This window comes from Artemia franciscana, chromosome 14 (assembly GCF_032884065.1).
Source record: "Artemia franciscana chromosome 14, ASM3288406v1, whole genome shotgun sequence".
Lineage (NCBI taxonomy): Eukaryota > Metazoa > Arthropoda > Branchiopoda > Anostraca > Artemiidae > Artemia > Artemia franciscana.
Window position 1 is genome coordinate 5,807,877 of NC_088876.1, and position 26,836 is coordinate 5,834,712.

Genomic DNA, 26,836 nt, shown 5'->3' on the forward strand with positions numbered 1-26,836 from the left:
TGGAATCAGCATGTTCTTTTAATCGGTGATGTAGAGGTCTCACGGTACGACCTATAAAGGTATCACCACAGCTGCAAGGAATCTCATATACCCCTGTTGGATGTTAAATAATCTTTTCATTGCCTTTGTTCAAGAAGGAGGAGTCCTTCCAGAAGCAAAAAACACCTTAAAGCCAAGCTTAGTGAGTTTGGAGCTTAAAATGTCAGTAATACTCTTAATATAAGGTAATGACAAAAAGGGTTTATCTTCCTCAATCTTAGGGGTAGAGCTCTTGGTTTTTCAACTCATCTTCCTATTGGAAATAGCCTTGTCAATGAAATTAATAGTTAAAAGGTCAGATGACAAAAACTTTGGTATCAACACAACACCCCAGAGCCAGGGGACAGGCGTTAGAAGTTAAGCCCTGGGGGCATATATGGTTCTTATGGAAGGGATGCTCCTATAAACTTCAGAGAAGGCTCATTTGATTGGGACTCAAATGATTAGCAATTGAAACTTCTAGTTCCCTTTTTTCAGAGGCAATACTATAGTGTTGCCTATAGTAGAGGCCATTAGGCTTCAATGTTTTACTATTTTTATTTCTTCCCCAAGGGCACTACCTATGTACGGAGTGGTCACATAAACTTTGGAGGGGGATCATTCAATTAGAAATTGGGAGTTCTAGTGCCCTTTTTCAGAGTCAAAAGTGATCAGAGGGAAACTAGCCCCCCCCCCGACACCCTTTTTCCAAAATGTATCTGAGAAAAACTTTGAGACTGCCATTTTGTTAAACATAGTTCAAAGATCAGATAATAAAACTCCAAGGTCAGCATAGCCCTCCAGAGTCCCAAAGTTTTTACTGAAAAGGTGGTCGGATAAACTTCGGGGGGATTCAAATGATTAGAAATTTAAAGTTCTAGATCCCTTTTTAAGATTCAAAAGTGATCCGATGGCAACTACCCCCCCCCAGCCCCAAGGCTATAAGGATCCAATGGGTTTTTTCTCCAGAGGCATTTCATATAGGCTGCGAGGGATGGTGTTATAAGTTTTGGAGGGTGCTCATTCAATTGGAAGTAATAGCTGAATGTACCCTTTTTAATAGTCAAACGTGATTTGAGGGCATCAAGCCCTCCCTTCCACACCCTCTTCCCCAAACGTATCCAATCAAAATTTTGAGATGGGCCTTATATCCGAAACAGTCAAGGGGTTGATTAATTAAAATAATTATTCCTCGGAGGTTGACAAAACCTCCCACTGCTCCCAGGGCAAGTGCTATAAGCTATATAATTTGTCCATTGCTCATATATAAGCTTTTTATCGGAGGGGTAATCGTACAAACTTTGGAAAAGACTCATTCGATTTAAATAATTATTATTTTATTAATTTATTACCCATCAAAAACGGAAAACACGGAGCATAAAAAGAAAAAGAAAAAAAATTAAATACACTTCAACCAGAAACATAATAAAATAACACTAATCCAGGGGTGGTTAGCTCTTAAAACATAGGCACTGAATTTGGAGATTCGTCTCTCTATGGCCATGGAAAGGTTTGTTACCTTGTATTTCATGAAGATGTCGCCATTGCTGTGCCACAGAGGGACACGCAGGAAAAGCTTGGCATATCTGTAGAATGCGCTATAAATGGCTTTCTTTTCGGTAGCTGTGTATATTTCCCAGAAGGGACCCAGAGCAAGCAGATGGGGGTAGTAAAAGCATTGTCTAGCTGGGCAAGAAGAGGACTGTTGAAACGATACTTATTGGCAACAAGTATCCGTCAGACGCTCGTAGACGGGAACAGAAGTGCTTTGTCAGTACTGAGCGTGTGTCCTTCAATGTAGAAGAAATAGGGAGGCAAAGATAGGTAACGGACTCACAGGGCTTAATCTGAGTGTCTCCAATTTTAACGGAGAGGTTAATTGAAAGCTCATTTTTTGAACCATTGAAGAAAAGAAGTTCTGTTTTTGATTCGTTGAAGGAGACTCCAATCTGCTTGTATACCGCTGCAAGTGAGTTGTAATTTTGTTGAAATAAAGATATCGAACGAGAAACATGAAGGATGTCACATCAGCTGAGTTCAGCAGCGATAGATTGGTCCCACGGAAAAAGCACGACGACTTTATTACTTGTTGTGCTTCGATGATAGCGTTACTAGACAGTGATGATGAAGTTTTGCCACCTTGACACCTTGAAGTTTTGCCGCCTTTCTTGACGCTCAGCATTTCTTTAGAAGGAAAAGTGTCGGACGGAGAGGGGATCAGGATGACAGCCGAGAGATTGTTGTACATACTGTAAACAGGGGAAATGATGGAAGAGGAAACACCTCGCTGAAGGGCTTTGAGCAGGATCTGGCCATGGATGCCAGAATCGAAGGCTCTACTAACATCAAATACTCCAGAGACGAGAAGACCATTTTTATCTGCATCAACAAGAAGATTTTCAAGAACGCTGTGAACGTGTTCCCGTCCTGAGTGCCTTTTGAACCCGAACTGGTCGTCCGGAGTAGTGCATCGAAGTGCAATTTCATCAAAAATAAGGGATTCAAATAGCTTACAAAAATTATTTGAAACAGTAGTCGGACGATATGAAGCGCACTGGTCAGCTGGTTTACCTTTTTTGAGAATAGGATGGACCAATCCGACACCAAAGCTGTCTGGAACGGCGGCAGTAACAAAAATCACTTGAAATAGCATAGAAAAGTTCTATAGGAGAAGATTGCTGGCAAAGCTTGAATGGGTGCCAGATATACCATCTATGCCCTTAGATTTCTTTTTTTTTTTATATTACCAATTTTGGAACGCATCAAAGACGAAGTGACCTGGAAGCCAATATCCTTAACTGCAAACTGGAGCTCCTTATCGAGGGCCTTGCAAAAGGTGTTGTCTAGGTAGGAATTAGGGGCTGAAAATTGGTCTCTGAAGTTGTCGCAACAATCTTTTTCTGGCATGCACGGTGGGCCATTGGAAGATTTGTTCTTAGCTCGAAGACGCCATAAAGAAGGAGGCAAATTATCGACAATCTCGCTAGTACGGGCAATTTCGTTAGCCTTATGCTGTGCGATGGCTTTGGAAAATCTACGTTTCGGTTGAATTCGAACGGCGTTGACTACTCTGGAACGCGGCTTCCCACAATCTGCCCATAATTGTAGCCGGAATTTTGCTGAATCACATGCGGCTAGGAGATTAGGATTATTCCGCCAGTTAGGCACTTCCGTGCCTTGGCGAATTTTGCGGACAGGAACTGCAACTTTCTCAGCTGTATGGATAGCATGCGTTATCTCAGAACAGTAGATGTTTAGTAGGATAGTTTCTTCGGAGTCTACTGTCATGTTCGGGCAACCCAGAAGTGCGAAAGGAATTCAGATCTTCGACAGGATGGAGTACATAAACTCTGGTACGAATCGATCTTAGCAGCTTCCCAGCCGAGGCTGTACAACCATTTGGGTGGAAAATTTGTGGGTGAAGTTTGCGGCAAGAGCTTTATTTGAAAAGAATTACAGATCGGCATGTGGTCGGATATGGAGTAATCAAGAAGAACCGAAGTAGCAGAGGAGGGTTTAATTATAAAAGAACAATAGAAATAGTCCAACTGAGACACGGAGCCAGACTGATGGATGTACGTAAAATTGCGATCATTACCAACACAGGTGAGACTTGGATAAGCATGGAGTAAGATCTGACATCTATTGTTTTCAGGATCAGACAGTTCATAGTTAAAGTCACCAAGCAGGAGACAACTTAGGCCTTCATCCTCATATTTTGATACTAGCAATATTCTGATACTATATTTTGATACTTTATAATAAAATTAAACAGAATATTTGATATATAATGATATTAATTAATGAAAGCACTTCAATATTTAATTTTATTCTAATTTTCATATTTATTTTCAATATTGTAATAAATGCAAAAGAAAATATTTGTGATATAATTCGGTATCAGTAAAGCACTAATGACGCAGTAGGTTATAGACTTTTACAGACAAAGAAGGGGCCAAAACCCAAACTCATGTTTGTAGTGATTTTGGTCTGTTTCAAGCGTGATTTGCATGTTCAATTTAAATTTCACTCGTTTCAAGATTTATATATTCATTTATATTAGTACCCATTGTATTTTCGATGGCTATAATTGTTATTTAATTTCCGCTCGTTTTGGGTTTTATTTATTCTTTAATTTAATGATTTCTTGCAATCTACTCAGCTATATTAGTACTAGTTTTATGTTTTTATCTAAGATTGTTTATTTAATTTCTGTTCGTTTTGGGTTTCATTGATTCCTTAATAGTAACTTCTTATCGTTTCTAGATTAAATTTTAACAATTATTTGTGTCTGCTGATCTTAGGTTTAATATGACTATTACTTTTCTTTGAAAAACTTCTTTTTCGGAAAGTTTTTTTTCAATTAATTCTGAAAAATCTAAGCCAGCTTTGCCTCTCACAGAGACTATTTGTCTTGTCTCTACTCTTATCACCCGTGGCCATTCTTTTCAAAATTGTATAAACATGATTCATTTTACTTGTTGATAGATAGCCTATCATCCATTCTAATTTGGTTATTTCGAGAAGGGAATCAAAAAGAAGGGAAGAAGGAGCCCGATGAGCATGACTGCATCCAACCAGGGTTGCCAACTTTCTGTTCCATGAATATGTACTCTGAGCATCCAAAAATGTGTCATTTTTAACCAAATTATGTCCATAATCTATAATATGTCCATCTTGAAATCTCAAAAACTTGTCATTTCTTTAAGGCTTGTGTTATTGACCAAAAGCCGCTTTGTAAGCTTCTTTCAAAGCGGCCAGTTAACATCAAATATAATGAAAAAACCCATTTAATTCATCTATAGAGAATGAATTAGTGTGAAAGCATTAAACTCATAAAAACATGTAAACAGTAAAAAAAAAAAAAAATAATTGCTCTTGACAGGTATGGTCGGCATGAGGGTCAGCATTTTCACTTCCTTTGATAGCGTTTTGCCTATCAGAGCACTTCTTGCGTATGTCATAAGGTACAATCCAGGAGCCAAGTGACGTTTCAGAATACCAGATATTAATTACTTTTGACTCTTAAAAAGATCACTCAAACTATCAATTTACAATCGAATTAGCACCTTTCGAACTTCCTGCGATAACTCCTTCTATGCGAACTTCTTTGGTTAGGAAAAAAAAGGAAAAAAATTAATTAATAGTACATCGTGCCCATACCACTCTTTACTTCAGCTGTGCTATTGCGCTGCCTATGATTTCTGATCGTTTTGAGTTTTAATCAAACAATTCGTGGTAACAAACTGTAATTAAGGAGTGACCCGGCTTAACAATAACTGAAACTCTAAAAAAAAAATGGAATTTTGATACCAATGCATACATCAAAAGAATCACCTTTTTATGCTGATTTTAAACATATAAGTTTCGTCAAGTTTAGTCCTACCAATCAGAAGTTTTTGACCTTAAAATCTGATAATATTTGCCTTATTTTCGAAAAAAGGAGGAAAAACTCCCTAAACGTAAAAGAATCTTAATTAAAAAAAAACCCATCAGATTCAGCGTGTCAGAGAATTCTAATTTAGGGGTTTCAAGCTTCTTATCTGCACAAAAATGGATTTTGTAGTTTTGCCAGAAGAACTAGGCCCCTTCCCAAGCTCATTTTTTCCAACTTAGTCCCCCACAGTCCCCGGGGGAAGGGCTGCAAGTTATGAACTTTGCCCGTTGTTTACATGTAATATTTGTTATTGGTAAATATACAGACGTTTTCAGGGGGGGTTCTGGTTGGGGGTAGTGGGATTAATTTACGCGAGTAGATCATTCCATGGAGGAACTTTCAGGGAGGAAGATAATTTCTATGAAGAGGGCGCTGGATATCCGTGCATTATTTAGAAACCGATCAGAAATTAATTTTTTTTAACGAGTTTTCTCAACTGAAAGTAAGGAGTAACATTAAAACTTAAAACGAAGAAATTAACACGAATATGAGGGAGTCTGTCCCCTTGTCAATACCTCACTGTTTACGCTAAAGTGTTTTTAGTAACTTCAAAAGAGCGATCTATTCTAATTAAACGATTCTTTGTGATTCAAGGGTCATTCTTGAATGACCCCTGACAAAATTTGAACTCGCTCTTTACGCTAAAGTTCGAATTCTGTGAAATAATGGCCGATATAAGCAATAACTTGTTTGTGTCATTTTTCGGCTAATCTTAGCAATTAATTTTACCTTAAGCAGTTCCATAATTATGGTTTTTATGTGATAATAAACCAAAAATATTGTCAGTGTTTGGCTTGTGGTTGTTATTAAATAAAAAAGAAACAAGTTTTTCCAACTGAAAGTAAAGAATAACAGTAAAACTTAAAACGAGCATAAATTATTACGTATATCTTTTGAAGATCTTTTCTTTCATTCATTTCAGTCATTTGAGAATTGCTCACCTTGTGACTCTAATTTTCATAAAAATAGTTTCGATCTCTCTGGCGTTTTTTTCTTTAATATGCCTTATAAAATTAGTTCCGCAAGAATAGCTAATTTTTGTTACGTGGGAGAATCTTTCCATGGAGAAATTTCTCGTGGGGGAAGGGAATTTTCCATGGAGGGGGAGCTGGATTTCCCCACATTATTTAAAAATGATCAGCAATTAAATAAAAATAAGTTTTTTTTTTAACTGAAAGCAAAATTAAAACTTAAAACCAATAGGAAATATTAGGTATATGAGATGGGTTGCCTCTCCTCAGTAGCTCACTCTTACGCTAAACTTTCCTTTCTAACTTTTAAAACATGCTATTATTCTAACTAAATAGCCTTTGTGATTCGTGAGTCATTCTTAAACAACTGAAACAAAATCAAACTTAGTTTATTATTAAGGTTATTATTAGATTAAAAAAATAAATAAAGATGCAAATTTCGTTTTGATTATTCATGTACGGTGAGCTAAATTCAAAACCTGCATTTATTCGAAAACATTCAGAAATTAAATACAAAAAACAAGTTGTTTTAACTGAAAGTAAGGCGCGACATTAAAATTTAAAAAGAAAAGAAATTATTCCATATATAAAAGGGCCTTTCCCCTCCTTCACGCCCGCTCTTAACGCTAAAGTTAACGCTTAACGCTAAACCGCTAACGCTAAAGTAAAGTTGTGATAAAGAGTCAAACTTTACCCTAAAGAGCGGGGCGTAGAGGGGGGGACAGTCCCTTTCTTATACAGAATAACTTCTGTTCATTTTAAGTTTTAATGTCGCTCCTTACTTTCAGTTAAAAAAACTTGTTTTTTTTTTATTTAATTATTATAAGGATTTACATCTACTGAATTAATTTCTGTATTGTCACTTGTTCTGTGGACTATTTTAAGCAGCATGGTTACCTCACAAGAGACGCGTTTGGGGAAAAGAGCTTCGGGAGGGGGGCTAGTTTCCCTCCCATCGCTTTTGGCTCTTAAAGAGAACTAAAACTTTCGATTTCAAATCAAATAATCCTTTTCGAAAGTTTACACGACTATCCTTTCCATAAAAAACTTATATGCCCCGGGGTATAGCTTACAACCCTTATGCCCACCCCAGGCTCTGGGAGGTTGTGTCAAACCCGAAGCCCTTGTTAAATAATCTTTAGGCTTTTTTTTACAAAATGGATATCTCAAAATTTCTAGCGGATGCATTTGGTGAAAAGAGGACGAGAGGGGGTTGCTATTTACCCTCCAATCACTTATAACTCTGAAAAAGACACTAGAACTTCTTATTTCCCATCCAATGTACCCCTTAGAAGTTTTTACGACCACCTCTTCCATAAAAACTTTATATGTTAACAATTAACAACTAGCATAAATCATAGGCCCTGCCCTGAGGGCTTTGTGGGGGGGGGTTGTCACCTCAAAAACATAACTACTGGACCTTCCAGCTATGTTGAACAAAATAACAATATCAAAATTTTGATTAGATGGGCTTAGGGAAATGATGGGGGGGGCTGGTTGCCCTCCAATCACTTTTGGCTTGTAAAATGGGCACTAGAACTTTCAAACTCCAATTGAATGAGCTCCTTCCGAGGTTGTCAGAGAAAAGGTGCCTTGGTCAGAAGAAAAAAACGAAACAATTAAATAAAAATAAACTGGCAGAATTCATCCTAGGTACTTGGTATTAGTTTTGATTCCAGTTAACTTTTCATTTTTAGTTGGTAATTAGATAAATAAAAACTAGTTTTTTTAACTGAAAGTAAGGAGCGACATTAAAACTTAAAACGAACAGAAATTACTCCGTATCTGAAATGGGTTGTCCCCTCCGCAATCCCTCGCTCTTTACGCTAAAGTTTTTAATTGTTTTAAAAAGTAGAATTGTGGCAAAGAGTCAAACCTTAGCGTAAAGAGCGAGGGATTGCGGAGGGGACAATCCATTCCACATACGGAGTAATTTCTGTTCGTTTTAAGTTTTAATGTCACTCCTTACTTTCAGTTAAAAAAAAACTAGTCTTTTTTATTTAATTTCTGAACGTTTTTGAATTAATGCATGTTTGATTTTGGCTCTACCTACATACAATATTAAAATGAAATTTGCATATTAATTCTTTTTTTGGCTAAATGGCTTTCTCTTAGTTTGATCAGACGATTTTGAGAAATAAAGGGTGGGGAAGGAGGCCTAGTTGCCCTCCAATTTTTCAGTTACTTAAAAAGGCAACTTAAACTTTTAATTTTTAACGAACGTTTTTATTAGTAAAAAATATACGTAACTTAAGAACTAACTTACGTAACAAACTTTTATTTTCTTATATTTTTGATTATATATATGAGGTGGTTTGTCCCCTCGTTAATACCTCGCTCTTCACACTAAATCTTGAGTTTTGTCCCAATTTTTTAAGAATGACCCCTGAATCAGAAAGGCCGTAGAATAAATAGTTGAAATTACTAAAAATACTTTAGCATAAAGAGCGAAGTGTTTATCTCCTCCTAAATACCTCGCTCTTTATGCTAAAGTATTTTTCAGAACCCCTCATATGCGTAATAATCTCTGTTCGTTTTAAGTTTTAATGCTACTCCATACTTTCAATTGAAAAACTTTTTCATATTTATATTTTCATTATTTTTTTTTAATAGTAATGCTAGAAAATCCTGCACCCTTTTCATTGAATTTCTCTTCCCCATGAACTATTCCTCCAAGTAAAGATCCTCCCACATAGCCCCCTCCCCTCAAAACCATACCCGAACCAAAAAAATTGTTTGTAACTTGCAGCCCCTCCCCCAGGGACTGTGGGGGAGTAAGTAATCCCGAAAGACATAGTTATTATGGTTTTTGACCATGCGGAACAAAATGGCTGTCTCAAAATTTTGATCTGTTGACTTTGGGAAAAAATGAGCGTGGTTGGGGGGGCCTAGATGCCCTCCAATTTTTTTGGTCACTTAAAAAGGGCACCAGAACTTTTCATTTCCATTAGAATGAGTCCTCTAGCAACACTCTAGAACCACTTGGTCGATACGATGACCCCTGGGGGGGGGGAACAAAAAAAACAAACAAATAAACACGCCCCCGTGATCTGTCTTCTGACAAAAAACACGAAATTCCACATTTTTGTAGATTGGACCTTGAAATTATTCTCTAGGGTTCTCTGATACGCTGAATGCGATGGTGTGATTTTCGTTAAGATCCTATGACTTTTGGGGGTTGTTTCCCCCTATTTTCCAAAATAGGGCAAATTTTCTCAGGCTCGTAACTTTTGATGACAAAGATTAAATTTGATGAAACTTATATATTTAAAATCAGCATAACAATACGATTCTTTTGATACATGTTTTAGCAACGAAGTTCCGTTTTTTAGAGTTTCGTTCACTATTGAGCCAGGTCGCTACTTAATACAGTTCGTTACCACGAAATGTTTGATATTCGATAAATAGATAAATGTTTTGGCTTGATTATCGGAAGGCCGGAAGTGAGTGTTAAAGAAAAAGGTGCATGCTCGCCTATTCTTTTGACTGTAGCGTAAAATCTAGGAGAAATAAAATCGTTTATAGATGAAAGAATACAAATTTGCAAAAAACTTCAAGTATACTTGTAGATAGTTGTCTTCGGGAAAGAGCAAGCAATTCCGAAAGAAAGAAACAGTGTAAAATGTAAGAAATTAGTAGAAAGTAAGTACTTAAGGAGATTTGGTGCTAGATAAGCAGTTTTAGCGGTACGTTGGTGCTAGTAATATTTTTGTACAAAAATAAGTATCCAGTTGGGAAATATTTTGATTTAAGTCATAAATTTGCAAAAAGTGTCTCTTTTATTTCCCAAATTTCTAAAATATGTCCCTTATTTGCCCTAATATGTCGCTGTGTCCCGACGCATAGGAATATGTCCTTTGGACATAAAATATATCCAATCCCTTATTAAAATAATAACCAATCCCTGGAGTAGGTACGGAAGAAGGTCAATTAAGAGGAAATTCGCCTTTTTAAGAACTGAAGTTACTGTGCAACATAGAATATTATGTGGTACAACAGACGAACTTAAAATTATTTGGGATATTGATTAAAAGCGTAAAGTAAAAGGTTTGCAACCAGATTGAAGATGAAGCGTAGAAATCCCATCAGATTCGTTAGGGAGGATTTAATTCTCTTAAGAGCAGTTTCAATGGAAGATATAGACAGGTAATTAAATAAGTAAGCAAAACGATAAATGGTAAGTATTCGTGAACAAACTGACTAAAGAAAGAGTGAATATAGTGAACATTCTGTTCATACATAGTGAACACACAGAGTGGACATACGTTTGAAAATTTAGACGAATAATATTCACTCGCAAATTTCGATGAAATTGGAGAACTAGCAACTTTCTTCACCATCACTGGAGTCACTACTTCTGTCCACTCTTTACGCGAATTTGGATAATTAAGAACCTGAAAGCTCTAAGATTCTTTAGTAGAATTTTTTTTGGATTCCATTGTACAAAGTATGAGAAAGAATTTTTCATACTTTAGTCTTGTCTTTTGCTTTACTTCAACAATTACATCTTTTTTAGACCGTAAAAAAATCCGAAGCCAAAATTCAGGATCCAAATCGCAAAATGCCTTCCAAGTTGTAGCTCTCAGTCTTGTTTTCGGGACATTCAGTCCATCAGCAGGTTTAAGACAAGAAATAATCTGATTATGTTAAGCATTTACATCATTTTTTATATCTTCAACACAAAAAGAGCACTGAAAAAGTTTTTTAAGGAACGCAGATAATTTCTAGTGGGCTACTCAAAGTGAGCACACAAAGTGCTTTGCACAATTAATCTGCTGACACTCCATAGACACATTGAACGATAGTGGTAAGTGGTCACCTCAACGAGAAACGGTCTGAGATCGCTTGAATATATAACGTTATCCAGATTGTACACACTATCAGAATTGTGGGTAATTAAGTGACTTCTTTACAACAATGTGAGGGAGGTAGATCCCTCGATAAAGTATCGGAACAGGGAGAGTAGCACTTTATGGACGCATTAAAATCGCCCACGTTTAAGAATTCAAGTCCTATTGCAGCAGCGTCACTTAAAAGAGTTTCTGGATTTGGATAATACTTTGCAAAGTAGATTGTAAAAGATACTGTTCGAAAATCACAAGGTAAATAGACATTTAGAGGGACTGTAGAGGCAAATTTAACGGCCAAACAACTCACATCACAATCAAGAACAATCGAGAAGGAAATCTCCAAGTGTTCTATTGAACCCACAGGCAAGCTTTCTGAAGGAATTGCCGAGGATAAATCGGGCAGGGATATGAATTACACTCATAATAGGAATATCATGTTATAATAAATATTAGTTTCTAAGGAAATGACAAATAGCAAAGTTCGAATTGACGCGTTTGATTTGTATGAAATTATTTCATACGATTCTTACGGCTTACTTAATATGTAATTTAATTGCGAATTTTCCATCGAACTACTTCAAAATTTCCGGGTTGCCGAGCCAACTTATTAATTAAAATCATACCCTTGGTGTTAATTGTAACCATAATTGTTGTTTTAGTGCTAGTGATATGAATATAAGTCCCCGGAATGAAACACTGTGGCTATCAGCACTGCAAAGACAGAAGATATCAATGATAGATAATGTGAATAGATTACATTCTTGGTTGAGAGTAAATAAATTTCAGATTAGTCTTTGTAAGTCAAATTTTGTCATTTTTTTCCCGATCTCCTGTTTTTTATCCTTGGATTCATGAGATTGTGACACATTGAGGAGTTTTAAAGCGTGCTTTATCGATTAATTATTTGGGGGTTTATATTGATGAGATTTTATCATTCAAGTGTCATGTACAGCCTGTGAGTAAAATTTTGTCTCGTAACCTAGGTATAATGAGAAAACTTAAGCATTTTTCCCATACATATATCCTACGCCTCCTTTATTTTTCCCTCATCCATCCACATATTCTGAATTGTAGTAGCGTTTGGTTTGGTACATTTGCTTTCGTTGTCCGGCCCGTACGAGTTCTTCAAAATAATGCTGTTCGTTTGTTGCTTGGCCTACAAGGCCGGGATTCGGTGCAGAATGTCTACGAGTGAATAAGGATGCTACCAGCTTCTGGACTCTGAGAGTTATTTACACTTTTGTTTATTTTTAGGCTACAACATGGTACTAATCTTTCATGTTTTGACAGTTTATTTAATTTGAGATCCATGGTCCGCATTTACGACACCCATCTTCTGGAGAGATTAATATCCCATTGATTGTTTTGATCCAGTGACGTTTCTGTGCTTCCTAGGGGGATCTACAAGTATTTCCTTAGTATCCCCATTTGGACTCGTAATAGTTATATTTCTTGACAGTACGGTCTTTTCGAGATTTGTCAGAAAATGGACGAAAAGTCACGTACATTTGATGACCGCTGCAACAGAATTATCGATTTTCCACTGACTTGCCTTCTATCAAGTGCCTAGCGTCGCCAGCTGTTAAAACTTATGATATTTAATCCACATACTAGAGCATGAAGAAGACAATAGATAAAGGGTTGAGTCAGTTATAAATATGTAATGTGCAGAAGGGAGCGAAAGTGAGTTTGAAGAGCCGTATTGGTACCAATATTGGTACCCAGTTCGTTTTTCTGGTAATAAGCTTCCTAAATTTTTTGATCGGGTTGATTGGAATCCAAATTTTAGACCGCTTTACCAAGAAAGAGTTGGGACTTTAATTGATAAAGTTTATATTCCTGATAGTTTGGATTCAATGGACAGTAATCCCTCTTTGACTATTAATTGTCTTTATTTTGAATTAATCCATTGCTTAAAGTATGGTGCTGCGGCAGTTTTTCCTACTAATAGGATAAGATTGGACGCGCAGAAACCTTTTTGGAGCCTCAATCCTTTTTTGGTAAATTCTAATAAGGCGGCTAAACAAGCGTATTGGGGATGGCGGGCCCTCGGTAAGCCAAGAGACTCGCATCCAGTTTTTTTGCTAATGAAAAAGAGAAAGGCCAAATTCCAAGCGGAGCTCCGTCGTCATAATAACCTGGTCATAGAAGAAGCTTCTTCAAACATTGATAACGACAAGGACAAGAATCTCCTTTGGAATGTTCTCCGAGGCAATAGGCGGATTAACATGCCTGATACTAAATCCACACCATCGCTAAAAGAGTGGGAAAATTATTTTTCTAAGTTGTCGACTTCGTACGATTCTAACAGTGTTGTGTTGCAATTAGATGAAAGGTTGAAGAATTTTTCAACTGATTACAGGATTTCTGAGGATATGTTACGTGGAGCAATCAAAACGTTAAAGGCGCAGTCGGCTAAGGATCATGATGGCTTATTTGCTAATCACCTCAAACTAGCTCCTTCTTCTTTTCTTATTACTCTACTGGCATTTTTCAACCTTTTACTTACTACTGGTTTAGTACCATCGTCATTCTATATTGGCACAGTTACGCCTATTCCTAAGAGCGGGAAAAAAGACTTGTCATCTTGTAGTTCCTGGAGGCCAATTACTAGGGGTTCTATGATTGGGAAAGTGTTTGAGTTGTGTTTGAAGGATCTTCTTGAAATTCTTGACACTGGTTCTAATCAAGTTGGTTTCAAGAGAGGTTTGGGATGTGACCATGCCCATGCATCTTTCAGCAAGGTTATCGAAGAAGCGAGAATCTCTGGTCAACCACTATACGCCCTCTTGATTGATATCAAAGGGGCCTTTGATAACATTTCTCATGCATCCGCTCTGCTCACTTTAATCCATGCTGGATTGCCCCTAGCTGTCATACGAGTCCTTCGCTCTTGGTATTCTGGTTTAAAGATCCGTATCTGTCCGAGTTCGTCTTCATCTCAGTCCAAATTAATTCAAGTGGGTAGAGGAATTAGACAAGGAGGAAGTATTTCTCCTTATATATTCAATTCTTGTTTAGCTACTGCCCTTAATTCTCTTTCCTGCTCGTTTGTTTCATTATCTCGAAATCTGTCTTACATTGCATATGCTGATGACATTATCCTTCTAAGCCGTTCCAAGTCTAGTCTTGTTTCTAATTTTAATATTTTAATTAATTGTTTAAAAGGTTTGGGCCTTTCTATCAGTTTTGAAAAATGTCAATTTTTTGTTGTAAATTGTTTAGAGGATAATGTCAGGGCGACTCTCGATTGCGGCAATGGTATTATTTTTCAGTCGTCGCCAATAGTCACTTATTTGGGATTACCTTATGCTGCTTCGAAAAGAGATTTCAAACCAGTCCTGGTTCAGCATGTTCAGATGAAACTACGCAAGGCATTTGGTCTTTTAATTCGTTTTCGGGGTCTTTACCGTCGGGACGTCCTTGGTCGTATGTATAGCGCTGTTGCTCTGCCTCACGTATTGTTCCCGTCCCTCCTCTTCCGAAATTTCAGACCTTCTGATCTTTCGCCCATGAAAGTTTCTTATTTTAAATTTTGTAAATATTTATTTGGTTTCCCCCTTTCTTTTAGTAACACTGAGATTGTTTTAAAGCTTAATGTGAAGGATCCTGTAGTCTGTATAAAGAAAAAATCTAAAACATTTGAAGATAGGGCGAAAATTAACCTTTTAGGCCACAATTTATTTCCGTTTTTTAGTAACAGTTCTGGCTCTTCATGATTTATAGGCTAATCTATTTAGCAAGTGTTTTTGTATCTTTTTTTTAAGTGTTGGATGAATATTTGATAGGTTTTGATTGTAAGTGTTATCATTTGTTTTTTCTTTTTATTATATTATAGCGTACTCCTCATTTTTTGAGGGAAATAAGGAAAATAAATAAATAAATAGGCCTTAAACTGCTGGGGACAGGCAGCTCAAGTACCTGCACTTCCCACAACAATTCATTAGAATTACGAATCTCATAAGGAGAACCCTTTGGTAGCTGATTGGAGGATATTTTCTTTTTAATGAAAAAGAGTTCTAAAGTATCTGAAGTTGTCAAGAATTGTGCGTCTTCTTTTTTTCAGTGCCCTTTTTGTTTTTCTTTTCATTTTTTATCCACCTCTTTAGTGCATTTGTGTTGTATGAAGAGGGTAACAATAAATTAATATTATTATTATTATCATTATTAGAGCAGGAATTATCTAGATTAGAGCTTTGAAAATGATAGTAATATTTATTCTTTTTAAGAGAGAAATAACAGAAATCCTTTTTACTAGGTGTGAATTTTAGTTCTTTTGTTCTCTTTTTTTGTCTTTTTTTACGGAGGGAGTGGTGTGAATAAATAATAGAGTAACTTATTGGGACCTCTCTAGGTATGATTTTAATAGTACTGTTCAATTTGTTTCGTTATAAAGGTTGTGGTGCCGCTTAGGACGCGTTATTGGTTTTACAAATTTTTTTCTTAGTCCTGTATTATTTTTTAATATATTTTTGCCAGCCCCTCGGACAAGTTTTTTACACTCCTCGGGGTTACCCTTGTACCATTAGCTCTGGCAGGAATCATGTTAGAAGTTTTCTCCAGGGAAAGGGCCCCTTGATAATTTTCATAATTGACGATTCACAATTTGCTATTACAACTTGTGACAATTTACCCTTCTCCCTAATTCTTACAATTTGCAACGACTTTCACTTGTTATATAGCTCTGCAAGGAAGCATGTTGAAAAATCCTCTGGGGAGGGTACCTTGATGACTCTGGCGGTCTACGGTTCAAAATCTACTATTATAATTTATGACAATTATCCATCTCCCATCAATTCCAGTAGGAATGATGATAGAAATTTCCTCCGAGCAAGGGTAAGACTAAAGTCAAACACGTGATTGGTATAACTGACTTAAATTTTCTTCTCAAACCCAATAATTTGCAGATACCTAATTTCAAGTTGCATAACAAATCTTTAAAGACAGCTAGACAAATGGACTCATTCATTCAAGCATCAATTTTTCTATGAAGTAACAAATCAAATGTCCGTCCAAATAATTATACGGATTATTCGATACTATTATTACGCCTTCCTTCACTCTAAGATGGTATTAAATTTCAATTTTCCCTCGAATAATTTTCTAAATTCCTCCCAGATTAACGATGGATCTTGAAGATTGAAAATTTAGGCAACCTACCGTTAAAATCAATTTCTCATAATTTTACTCACGGCTATAAGATTAAATGAAGGTTACCGACCATCGATTAAATTGCAGCATTTGGCATACGCAAGAAATAAAAAAAAAATGGATAAATTAACAGCTTCGCTCCGTTTAAAAAAAATATTTTGAAAATAGTTTGAAAACACTCTTTTCAAAAAAAAAACTAAAACTAAAGAATAAACAAAAAAAAATTACCCCTCCCCCTAAAGTTTGAAAAATACTTTTTGGAATATCTGAAAAACGTATCACTTTGATTTGACTATATTGTCTATTTTATACGCACCTTTAATCTATTTTATGTTTAATTGATTTTTGGCTAAATTTCACATTTGCACATTTTTCATCCATTTTCCTACATGTTGCAGCTTTTTGTTGAACAATGGAAGTTCTTTGGGCAAACTTTTTTTAGTCTGTTGAATACAAACAGAAAATCGTCACATAATGGCACAATGGATTTATTTTCGTCCAGGAACACCAAATAAAGAGGGGAGTAATTGCCTCCCGTTTCATTTTGAAAAATTTTGAAAAACACCTTTTTTGTAACTTCAAAATACCTTTGAAAAATACGTTTAATTTGAAAACCAATTTCAAAAGATTTTGAAAAATATTAATCGCAGCTGCCCCCCCCCCCCCTCCCCTTCAATTTTGTAAGTTGGTGTCCCCAATCCTTGCCTGGTAATGCTTAGTAAAGTAAATTTAAGCTGAGTTAGGATGTCATATAGAGCATTAAAGCTACTGGCACCATAGTTAATATAGCGCCACACGGTTGAATTAAGAAAGAGGAGATGCCAATATTACCAGCACCATAGGCAACGGGACTTAGTTTAAACTAAAACTAACAGCTTTTAAATTTTTTAAGAGAAATAATACGCAGATGGCGTTGACTATTTATGCGAGAAACATCAAGAATGTTTCAAAAATCCACTAATTAGCGCTTTTTACAGTCAACAAAATAATTTCAATGGGAGATAATAGATGATGTTGATCATTTTTCTCTGAGACTTCAGCATCTTCAGTCAGTTTTCCTAATCTTTGGAATAATTAGATATTAAAAATAAAAAATACTGTAATCAAATTAAAGTGAATTCATCTAATTGATTAATTAGAATAACTTCGCCAATGTAAATTAATTAAATAAATTTAAAATATTTTCTCAGAAATCCAACCATTAGCAGTTTTTAAAACTTAGGAAGAAGATAAGATTTTTGACTAGAACAGAAGATGCAATTCTAGTTAATTTTCTACCATAATTTGCAACATGAAGAAATTGATGGATAACAATTAACAATTTCTAATTAATATAATGCAATTTGTAGCCTATGTTCTCTCTAAAGGGAAAGCTACATATCGATATAAACAGTCACCTGCGTTACAAAGACCGCCTTTCAATTAAAAAAAAAAAATTAAGAATAATAATAAATGCACAAAATCTGTGGTCCAAATGTACCACAGACAATTTTAGAGACACTCTTCAATACTTGAAAGCAAATTTTGACCTGCAACAATCTTTTCGACGCAAGTGGTAGAATTCAAAACAAATGACAATCAAAGACTTTATGTCTATCTACAAAACAATGTGAATCAAAGGGCACTCTGTGCGTCCAGTTTATCAAAACGACGTATCTGATATATTGCAGAAACGGCGAACGTCACTAAGTTGAAACTAGCAAAAATATTGAGGGGAGGGTGATGTTGGCCTAAATTAAAAGACCCTATCTCTACGAAGGTTCTAAAACAGAGCGAATAAGTAATATTTCTTGAACAACATGGCTATTAAGCTGAAACTTCCTGGAAATATTTAGGGGGGGGAGGTAGAGAACTAAATCATAACCAAGTTGACAAACCAGGTTGTCAAAGATGACTTATATACAATTTCCCTGGAACGGTTTAGAGTATTAAATTGCAACTTTCGAGGAAAGTTTATTGAGGTATTGAACTGAGTCAAAAAGCTCTATGTGCATCCATATTGTCAAAAGGGTGTATGTACAATAATGCAGGAAAATGGGAATTTATTAAAACTTTTAGAGTGAGTTGTTGGGGATGTTGAACAAAATCAAAATACAGTTTGTGCACTCTTTAATGCCTAAAAGCAAACTTTGGTCCACAATAATTATTTTGAGGCAAGATTTTGAATTTATAAAAAGTGAGTTATATAAAGGTTATTTTTTAAAGACTAAAAATAATTTCTTAAGGAGAAGATACTAAAAAATAAGTTAAATTAGTGATGAAGTTAACAAATGAGATATTGCTATCACTTTAGTCATTAAAACACAACAGTTTATTAACCAGCGGTAATCAGTAAAGTGTTGAACTGTTAATCAGCATAAATCCTATTATACTATTATTTAATAATTAAAGGGAAATAACCATTAAAGTTTTCTTGTGAAATATTGAAGGCATTTTCGAAGACCACACTGCCTTTCCATGACGCACAAGTAACAGCTTAAATAGGGATAAATGTTTTTATTAGACGTGAAAAACAAAAACTAAGAATATTTGGATTACATTTACAGTGACTGTCATCAGCATATATGCTTGTATATACGTGTATATACGTCATCAGCAGATACAGGGGTAGATCTGGAGCAGAACCTCGCAGGAGTCCCAATTTGACATGGGTACCAATGAGCAAAATCTTGGGGGAGGGGAATATGGCAAAGGTGCCAATAATTGACCAAATTGACAAATTTATTCTAGAAAAGAGTGAAAAAAGAAAAAAAACAGGGAAAGAGGGTGGCAGAAAAAAATAATGGGGAGGGGAGAGGGGTACACCCCCATGGCCCCCTGAGTCTGCCAGTGAGCAGATATATGGCAAATGTATATGTGATCGAAATATTCAGGTTTTTTGTCATTGTTTTCAACAGTCTAATAAAATGGCTTACCCATATTTGAACTGTTATTTGTAAGTATAGGAATTAACATGGAAAGGGGAGGGGTGAATAGGCTGAAAAAGCTCGTCGTTCAAAAATAATTTCAATAATTGTCGCAATAAAACTTCAGTATAAAATAATTTGCCTCTACTAAAAAGAAATATCTCCAAAACTCCTGGCAAAAACCCACTCCCCTCCTCCAGGTAAAGTTTAACGGCGAGAATATGTGCAGCTTGTATAGTTTTGGGCATGTACATGCAAACCGCATATGTGCAATCTACCCATTAATTTTTGTGCACTCTTTAGAATATCAATCGAAGTTTTCCGTACTTATAATTGTACAATTTTTATATTCATTCGGAGTCCAAGAAAAATCACAAATTCACTGTCAAACAATTGTCGATAGTCAAGAGAACCCAAAAGCAAAAACTCAGACGGATGAACTTAGTCTATTTCGTCATACAGAACCGATAGTGCCAATTTACCTGCCAATATTATAAATAATAAAAAGTGCAACCCGTCTCAGACAAAAAAAATTTCTATTTTGAATATTTCCCGTTTATTCCTAGAAAATCCCAGCAAAAGGTTTTTCATCCCAATAGTGCCTCTGAAAAAAATTTTTCCCTACTCCTTCGCTGTAACAAATACGAAACAGTTTTTTACCAAAAGTTAATTTTGATGCATAGTCGTATATTTTTTTTCATTCGGAGTCCAAGAAAAATCAAAAATTCACTGTCAAACAATTGTCGATTATCAAGAGAACCCAAAAGCAAAAACTCAGACGGATGAACTTAGTCTATTTCGTCATACAGAACCGATAGTGCCAATTTACCTGCCAATATTATAAATAATAAAAAGTGCAACCCGTCTCAGACAAAAAATTTTCTTTTTTGAACATTTCCCGTTTATTCCTAGAAAATCCCAGCAAAAGGTTTTTCATCCCAATAGTGCCTCTGAAAAAAATTTTTCCCTACTCCTTCGCTGTAACAAATACGAAACAGTTTTTTACCAAAAGTTAATTTTGATGCATAGTCGTATATTTTTTTTCTAACATTTTCTAAAATTTCTAAAATTTTCTCAGCAAATCTGATAGCCCTAAATTTTCTAGAACGCTTTTCAAGATATTCTCTACAGTCTAAACATTCGTCGAGTGCATGAAATTAAATTTTTTTAAACAAAAGTAAAGAAATGTATGTTTAAAGTCATCTATTATACCCAGAAAATTATATGCAGGGTCATCCCTATCCTCTGATAAATTCATGGGGGTGCCCAAGAACACCAATATTAATATTTCTTTGTAGCTTATATCATTTCTGTTTATATTCATTCAAAATACACACATGAAGTCATTAAATTTATTTCACATGAAATAAATTTCAACTCTTGGGAAAAATTGACCCTGTAATAACCAACTATTTGGCCACAGAGAAACAGAATTACATAATACATTAATAGTGAAATACCCCTTTTTGTAATCAATGCCTCCCGACGAAATATATCTGTCCCCTCCTAAAAAATCTTATGAGAAGAATTTATGCAGCTTGTGTAATTGCTTTTGTAAGTGCACCGAAAGGACATTTATGCAGGCTACCCAGTAATTTATGTGGACACTTTAGCATAGCAACCTTAATATTTTCATATTGAATATGTTTTATAATATTATATTTAACTATTATGTATTAGAGTAATATAATAATATATATAATTAATTTTAAATAATATATATAATAATTTTAATCAATTTCAATATAAAATTATTTATATTTATTCAAAATGGAAAATAAAACCAATAAATGGAATTTCAAATATTCATGATATCTTCTATATACTGTCAACAACCCAGCAAAGCTGACTTGAAATGAAATTGAAACATTTGAACTTTGGCCATTTGGTCATTGAAAACCGACAGCCTAACTACTACTTCTACTACTAACTGCTCATCGTAGCACCATGCCGGCTGGGGCCAACAGAGCCAAGCACGCTCCTCCTCCATTTCATTCTATTTAAAGCCTCCCTCTTAACACCTTCCCAGGAACTTCTCATTTCCCTTAATTTTTCTTTATGACATCCTCCCAATCGCAGACGACCTGCATACAGTTGGCCAAAAAGGACAATCTTCGGAAATCTGTCATCCTTCATCCGCAGAACGTGCCCTAGCCATTTCAACCTTTCTCTTTTATGACCCAAGAAAAGGGAATTGAACCAGATTTCTCGTACAGCCTACTGTTTGAAATACAGTACCATAACACTCGTGGCAATTCTATAATCATAGAAATCGTGCGACCTACTTCTTGCAAAAATATCTCTTCCTTCAATATTTGTTCCTTTGTTCCCCTTAAACATATGCAGGCACAACCACCTCCCTGACAAAGTTGTGAGGGTGCTCTTGAATGTTAATTCTAGTATTTTCATGCAGCTAATAGCACTCATGAAAAATACAGACAGGAAACCGATAAACTCATTTTATGGTCAAATAACTGTCAATTACCCAGCAAAATTGACCCAAAACACAAACACTTAAACTTTGGGCATTTGGTGATGGAAAATAAAACAATGCATATATATGCACCAATTTTATAATCTTCAGGAAATACTTTCGTATTGCGATACATTGGTAGAAACAAAGCACCGTTTTTGGAAAAAATCAGGGATGGGTTTCAATTTAGGATAGTCATACTCCTGTTTTAATTGTTTTTATTGGATGTGAACCAAGGACAGTGGCAATGAAATCTGATCGGTTAAAATGGTTAAAAAGAAACTTGCACAAAGATGTGCATCTAAAGAAACTGGAAAAAATAAGGAATATGCATTTTACAGAAAAAAAATCCTTCATTCGCAGTTTTTGGCAGCAGTTAGTTCCAAATTGAAAAAAGGAAAGTGGTTTAGAAATAGTGAAAAAAAACCTAAAGTCATATGAACCCAAACAGGTTAAGAAGGTGTAGGCTAGTTTTTCTTTAAAGGAAGCTGTCTTTGCGAATCAACTGGTTGTTACTATTATTATTATTTTTTTTTTCGGTAAATATTAATTTTTAGGAACGAAAAGCGTTGTCAAATTTAAATAATTAGTTTACAAACAATGATTCATTTTCACAGTTTAACGTAGCAATACTGACACAAATGTGGTACAACCCTAAAAACTTCATAGTTTTGAAACAACCAAAAAAAAAAAAAAAAATCTAAAAGAATTGCAGTCTTCAGATTTGAAGGGACCAAAGATGCATTCGAAGGGTAAAAATCGTTTTACTTTGACGTCATTGGCGATATAACATTTAATCATTTAGGACCATCCCTTAAATAATTTTCTTATGTTGATCTTTCCCGTTTCAATACAGAGGAGTCAGGGGAGGATCTACAGCAAAAACTTTAGGGGGAGAGCGGGGGCAATGTGACAAGGGCGCCGATAATTGACCAAATTGGCAAATTTAATTAAATAAGGATTGAAAAACAGAAGAAATACACGAGGAACGAGGGCACCTGAAAAATATGGGAGGGGGCGGGATCCCCCTGGATCCATTACTTTGTTGCGTCAAATTTGGAAAACTTTATTTTTGTATTTTGAATCGAAATTGTTTTTTTTTCTTTTTTATTAAAAATATTTAAAAAAAGAAGGAAATTGTCCTTCCTAAACTGTTAAAAAAAACAACAGTTGTCCCCCCCCCCAATTTTACCCACCTGATTTTAGTGTTTCAACATTGATTTTATAATAAACATGTTCAGCAGGATCCTTCGGAAGCTGTTAATAGCTAGTAAGATATGTTTGTATGCTCATTTAAGATACAGACATACAACCAATAAATTCATTGCATTTCAAATAACTGTCAACACTCAACCAAAAATATCTTGAAAAACCCCAAACTGTTTGACCTCTGACCTAACGGTTAACATTTTTACGGAAAAGGAAAAATGTTCCACTTTACCTACTGCTGCGCAGTCCAAATGGCTTGATTGCTGTCTCATCCTTCTCGACTGTTTTCATAGCAATATCCGAGCGGGCCCCTGTAACAGATGAGAGGTTACTTGGGGGACTTTTGTAAAATCTAATATAAGTATGTCACTCTAAGTGGAAGATTCATTAAAAGGGGGGCACTTGTATGACATTTACAAAGTGGTAGTTATATTGAAACGTTGCTTCAAAAGCTATTCATTTTCCATTTACACGCCACTTATACTTTGGCGGAAACTTTTGAGTTTTGTTCAGCGGATATTTCTAGATAGCTTAATCTTCCGACAAAAGACCTTTTTCAAAGCAAGATAATTTCAGCTGCCACAAATCAAAAACTGATGTGTCACATTTTGTGAAAAAAAAGTGCATTAAAATATGCATGGTTAAACCAAATAAGCACAATCAATTGGTCAAATTCATGTTCTTATGCTTCGTTTAGCCTTCAATATAGCTCAGTTTATATTTTCCGAATTTCCCAAAATTTCTTTTTCCGAGATGGGGCAACGCCTACAGTAAAATAGAAAACACAGAGAATGGAAAAAAGACTAGTTTTCCGTGGTGGTTTCTTTAGTTTTTTTTCCCTTAAGTTCTTCAATTTTGTATTTGTACTGACGATAGGTTATCCAAAATATTTACATTTCCTTTATTATTTTTTTTACTGACGATATATCGTCTCATTTCCCTGTTGTATGGAAGGGAGAAGAGTGTAAATATAAGCTTTAAAAATATCCCCTAACAGATTTTGAATTACCAAAATAAAAGATGTGCCCAAGAAATTTGTTTTAGTTTGGAAAAAGAAGTAAAAAAAATGAAAAAAAAATTAAAATAACATGATAAAATTAGGTAAATGAAATAAAAAAAAGGTTAATAAAAAGAAAGGAGAAACATTAATCTTAAAAGCTATTTTTTTTTTTTTTTTGGTAAGAGGTTGCTTTAAAACTATGATTTTTGCACCGCCTAAGATGTGGTATTAGTGGCTAATTGTGGCAAATTGATGTGGCTAATTGTGGATTTTTACTTTTATACCAATGTCGTTTTAAGCAATCTATTTTGAAACAAGAAACGCTTTTGTAAAAGAGCGTAAGACACAGTTAACAATCAGATCTTTCAAAGAATAGGGATACACTGTATGCAAGTTATACATCATAAATGTTGTAATACTTTCAGCATAATAAACATACAACGCTGGAGCATTATTGATTTGTCACGGAATGAGGCAAAGGTACAGGGAAATTATAATTATGTTTAATTATAATTAAGAAAACTTTAAAATTTAAGGGAGGGGTGGCTTCCAAGGAAGGGGGTTGCTCCTCTCTTTTCTCACCTCTGGAAATCATATACTCCTAGGAGAGAAGAAGGGGAGGATATAGTTTTAGGGTTAGAACTCATAGCCTGAAATCCAAATACCAACCCTGGTAAATATTCGTAAATGATTATAGAAGGAATTTTTGCATTCCATTTTCACAACAAATTTGGAAGAGATTTACTCAGAAATTAAAATTATTTCAAACTTTAAATTTGATTATATGAAACTGAAACGTATATAATTTTGAAAGAGTTCTCCCTAACACTGAAAATGAAGACCGTGAGTTCAAATGTGGCCTTTTAAATATTGACACATGTATTTCCTGAAACGTACCCAAGACTCACACTTTTGTAAGACAAGGGGGTATGGCTGGAAAATGTTTGAAAACTGTTAATTGGTCACACCACTCGACAAAAACATGTGTGTTTTGTTTGGCCGAAATTTTGAATTTTATTTTCATGACAGAATTTTCACAAGGTATGAAGGTACTAAGAATTGAAGTTCAGGGCCTTGATTCAAAAAAAGAAAAAAATGCACTAACACAGACAATTTGCAAGGATGCTTCCACTAATAGTTGTTTAAGGTTCTAAATCCCAAACCCAAAAATAATAAAAACTAGCTGTTAAATGTGGTAACGATAAAAGTTATGAAATACAAGGCAGGTTAGAACAGAAGCAGCTTTCAAAGTCGGTAATCTTATAATTTCCATGGCACTTAAGTTCTGGTGGAAAATTTTGAGTCAACGAACTTTTCCGGAATTCGCTGTTTATAATAAATATTTCCAAGAGGTATTTTGATTCAAGAGTGCGTAAAATTGCAAACTTTTTAAGAAAAAAAAACGATACACGTTTTCAATTCTGGACGATGGCTTTGAGACATGGGAAAATTTAGACATAAATAAAGTAAGAATAAAATCAATCGTAGTAACGAACTGTAGTAAGGAGCGACCCGGCTCAATAGTAAACGAAACTCGAATAAATGGAACTTTGATACTAATAGATACATCAAAGGAATTGAATTTTTATGCTGATTTTAAATAAATAGGTTTCATCAAATTTAGTTTTTCCCATCAAAAGTTACGAAAATTCACCTTATTTCGGAAAAAGGGGGAAACACCCCTAAAAGTCATAGAATAAAAGTCATAGTCTTAACAAAAATCACACCATCGCATTCAGCGTATTAGAGAACCCCGCTGTAGAAGTTTCAAGCTCCTATCTACAAAAATGTGGAATTTCGTATTTTCTGTCAAAAGACCGATCACGGGTGCGTGTTTATTTGTTTTTTTTGTTTTTTCTCAGGGGTGATCGTATTAACTCAGTGGTCCTAGAATCTCGCAAGATGGCTCATTCTAATAAAAACTAAAAGTTATAAATGAATAGGCTCTATGGCCCGAAAAAGAGAGTGGACTTAAGCATTTCATTCAAAAAATAACTGAAAACCAAAAAAAAAGAGAATAAACAAATAAAAAAAAAATAGGTAACGAATACTAAATGAGCAGCAAATGAGACTTTTGAACGGCAAATGAAGACATTATATTCTCTGGCTCTTGCTTTGTTTATAAATTAAATAAAAAAAACAAGTTTTTTAAACTGAAAGTAAGGAGCGACATTAAAACTTAAAACGAACAGAAATTACTTCGTATATGAAAGGGGATGCTTCCTCATCAACGCCCCACTCTTTACGCTAAAGTTTGACTCTTTTTCTCAACTCTTCTTTCTAAAACAATAAAAAACTTTAGCGTAAAGAGCGGGGCGTTGATGAGGAAGCAGCTCCTTTCATATACGAAGTAATTTCTGTTCGTTTTAAGTTTTAATGTCGCTCCTTACTTTCAGTTAAAAAAACTTGTTTTTTTTTTTATTCTGAACGTTTTTAAATCAATGCATATTTTGATTTTGGCTCTACGCAGAGGAATAATTAAAAGGAAATTTGCATTTTTTTTTTGCTAAATGGCTTTCTCATAATTTTGATCGAATGATTTTGAGAAAAAAAGCGTAGGGGAGGAAGCCTAGTTGCCCTCCGATTTTTTGGTTAACTAAAAAGGCAACTAGAACTTTTAATTTTTTACGAATCTTTTTATTAGCAAAAGATATACGTAACTTATAAATTAGCTTACATAAAGAACTTTCGTATTCTCATGTTTTTATTACATATTGTTTTTCTTTTTAGTTTTTTTGTCCCGGTTGTCATTTATATCCCCCTGTTTCCCCCGGTGTCCCCGTTGTAGTTGTGTCCCTGTGTCCCGGTCGTCATTTATATT

The 26,836-nt window shown here is 35.1% G+C and overlaps 1 protein-coding gene across 1 annotated transcript in view; it reads right to left on the bottom strand.

Moving 5' to 3' along the window:
- The window catches only part of LOC136035225 (ADAMTS-like protein 5), a 263,978-nt gene that overhangs the window by 132,857 nt on the left and 104,285 nt on the right, over positions 1 to 26,836 (bottom strand). The window contains exon 4 of the mRNA XM_065716844.1: positions 23,180 to 23,326. The gene's annotated coding sequence lies outside the window, so the exon portion shown is untranslated. The remainder of the gene's footprint in view (positions 1 to 23,179; positions 23,327 to 26,836) is intronic.